Below are 3,720 nucleotides of genomic sequence, written 5' to 3' on the forward strand. Positions count from 1 at the left end.
TCAAGGTAAGTTATGCTTCAAAAAAAATGGTATTAGTCTCATAACTAATGTTTATTTTTGTATGAATACATCATAAGTGCATATTTTGATTTGTTAAAGAAGATTTCTCCAAAGAGGAAACTTAACCACCAGAATTTGATTAAGATCAAATTGAAGCATATATTGTATATGAGATAATCAAACCTGAAGTTTGGTGTGTCTGAAACAACTCTTCAAATCTCAAAATTTCTACAAGAGTTTGAAGTATAAAATTTCTATGAGATGATAATAAATCAAATCTCTAAAGGGTGAAATTATATACCACTATAAGTTGGTTAATTATCACAAAAAAAAAAAAGATAAACCCTTGCAAAATAAAATTTGTTTGCTCATTCATGAAGACTGAGAAATATTGATGTTTTAGTATTGAAAATATCCATTGATTCTTAAGAGATTACAACTGAATTTGTGGTAAGAAAATACTACATAAATTCAGAATATCTATTCAAGTGGTGATAATATCTTCTTTCAGGTGATGAATTGTAAATTCTTGAAAAAATAGAATTTGTTAAATATCCTCTTTCATATTACACCTGAAGTTGTAATAACCAAAGAGAAAGTGATGATGGATTTAATAAAAAAATAAAATCACATGAAGATGATATATCTCACATGTAATTAATCACACCCGAAGTTGTGATATTATAACAAATTGCTCACACCTGAAGCTGTGATCAGATAGTAAATTTTGTCTAACGGAAAATATGATATGAAAATAAAATCAAATTTGTTTAAAGCAATTGATTTTTCCTTCGTCTTTGTCACATCCTTGAAGTATGTGCTCATAAATAAGACGGAAATCTATCGACATTAGGGGGAGGAAGTCCTATATTCAATGTCGTAAAATGCTTGAAAATGATCAAGTTTCTCTCATTTGGAATCAATATACGGAAAACTTGCTACCTCGAGATATTAATATTTTTCAGAGCTTAATATGCTTATATCCAGATAAAGGTAATGGAAAATGATCAGAGTTGATCAAAGTGACATATACTCTTTGACACTGAAGGAATAATTTTTCCTCCTAAAGAGGCTATCAAATTAGAAATGAATGTGATTCATATTCCTAATAAAATCTCCTGAAGAGGATATGTGTAAAAAGAGACACCGACCTTTTACAAAGGCACATATATGAGATCACTGAACTATGTATGCTGTGAAAATTTGAAAAATCAAATAAATCATTTCAGACGATGTATTTCTGAATATAGTAGCTACTGGGAGCATATTGATCCGGAATTACTCTAAGTAATATTGGTCAACTTTTGACGAGATACTTCATTACTTGTGGATTTTCTTACAAAATAATTAATTCTTCAGACATGAAGTCGAAGCACCAATTAAGAATTACCCCGAAGGTAATAAAGTAGACATGTGTAAGAAATGTCCTTTAGTCTATAAAGGATTTGACGTCCACTTATAAAATTTCAATATGAATTACAAATCTCCGAATTATATTATGAAGTATTTACAAATCCTATTGTGACTCCTGAAGAGTTTATTAAAGTTTGACAATAGAGTATTGAAAAAGATTATTCAAGTAAAGAAAATCTTGAAAATGAACATATTCTGAAATACTAAACGGCTATAAGCTTCAAAGCAACTCATATTGTCTTAACTTATCATATGTCATGGAAATTCAGGTCCTGAAGTACCTAATATAGCTCAGACAATACATTACGTGTGTTGTAATGTGGTTTTACAAAACAACCATCATTCATATATAAAATGTCAATCGCGTTGTACTCTTTTTCCTTCGTCAAGCTTTTGTCCCATTGGGTTTTCCTTGTCAAGGTTTTAATGAGGCAACTATGCGTATTGAAAATTGTTATAACTTGTTTAAAAGTTGTAGTCTTTTTTCCTTCGTTCAGGTTTTGTCCCGTTGGATTTTCCTGACAAGGTTTTGGCGAGACAACTAGTCATCGAATGATGAGTTTAATGTGTGTACGGTGGATTGTGCATGAAATTTATAATGCACATTGAAATGTGATTAGTACATTGATTTCACAAAATATTATAATTATCTTATCGATGTATATGACAAATATAAATCACTAGAAAGTGAGTTCCACTGAAATCCTAGAAGGATTTAACAAGCTTCAATCTAAAGTATGCATAAACTTTAAAGCATTATATGAATGCAACTTGAAATTTCAAATGCTACTTATTATATTTATGTGTTTATATACAAAAAGGAAGCTGACCATAACAAGTTGAACAATGTCCTCAACCTTCATGAGGGGAAGCAAGTTTATGAAGACACTGGATACTATATTTTCATATTGTACTCTTTTTCCTTCGTTAAGATTTTTTCCCACTGGGTTTTTCCTAACAAGGTTTTAATGAGGCAGATTATGTGTACATAAAAGATGTACATGAACAAAGAATTTGTACTCTTTTTCCTTCACTATGGTTTTGTCCCATTGGGTTTTCCTAGTAAGGTTTTAATGAGACAATTTCTGATGTGGTGGACATCCAGGGGGAGTGTTATAAATATTAGATTTATGGCGGATGACCACCACCAATTGTAACTCCCACCACTATAGGTTTTCCACCATTACTTTGTATTCAAGCTCCATTATTGTGTGCCTATTGGATGTGTAACTCATCTAGCTAAATGCCTATATAAAGAGGTTACTTGCTAATGAAGAAGATGTACCAAACTAATGTATCTAAGTATCAATTTACCAATGTAGAGAATTCTCTCTACAAACATAAGAATACAAATCAAGTTCTTCTTGTCTACAATCTCTTGGTTAATATATTTCCATTATCTTTCTTCTTCCCTACTTCTTTTATTTTTCACAACAGATTTATAATTATATGATTTATTTTGTTATGAATTTTTAAGGTTATTATTCAAATGGCCCCCTACTTTATGATCAACTTCCCACGTAGCCCCCTACTTTATTCAAAATACCCAGATGACCCCCTTTCCTCCGTTAACGTCAAATGTCCGTGAAAGACAAAATTTGAATTCCAAAAATTACCCTTAATTTAATTTAGTCCCACCAGATCTCTTTCTCTCTTTCCAAAAAAACCTTTATCTCTCTCATCATCCTTTAACACCAAACATGAACTAACAAGACACCAACCTCTTTCTCAGTCTATGTCTTTCTCTTCTTTAGGTTTTCTCTCTCTAGAGCAATTTTGTTAACTAAATCAGACAGTATTCTCTGTTTCTTTCTTTTCGGAGAAAGAAAAGAAAATGTGTATCAGTTGTTCTTCCAAAATCCCTAACATTTTTCTGAGGTTTATCAGTAAATTTTCATCTTTATCTTCACTAACAGAAGCCAAATTCCTAAGGTTACTCCTTACAATAATAATAATATAGAGATAACTCAAGTTGAAGTTAGTATTAGTTGTGAAGAGGTATAAACCTCTTTATATTACCAAGAAAGAGATCAAGTGAGATCTAGAGGGAGAGAGATCGAGTGAGAGTATTTGAATACAATTATTATATTAATTCTCTTTGTTGTTGTCTAATACAAGGTACATTCCTATTTATAGGAATATATAGGCATTAGGATTAGGAGGTAATATCTCAACCATACTTATCTAAGTAATACTTATCTAATTAATACAATAATCCTAATTGTAATACAACTTCTAGAGAGACCGGGTCCACTTGGTTGGGCCGAGTGGAGTGGACTGATGGGCCTAGAAGGTTACCCTAAATAG

The sequence above is a fragment of the Eschscholzia californica genome, unplaced genomic scaffold (genome assembly GCF_041429995.1).
Source record: "Eschscholzia californica isolate CP2 unplaced genomic scaffold, dmEscCali1.0.p SCAF_5, whole genome shotgun sequence".
In the NCBI taxonomy this organism is placed as follows: Eukaryota; Viridiplantae; Streptophyta; class Magnoliopsida; order Ranunculales; family Papaveraceae; genus Eschscholzia; species Eschscholzia californica.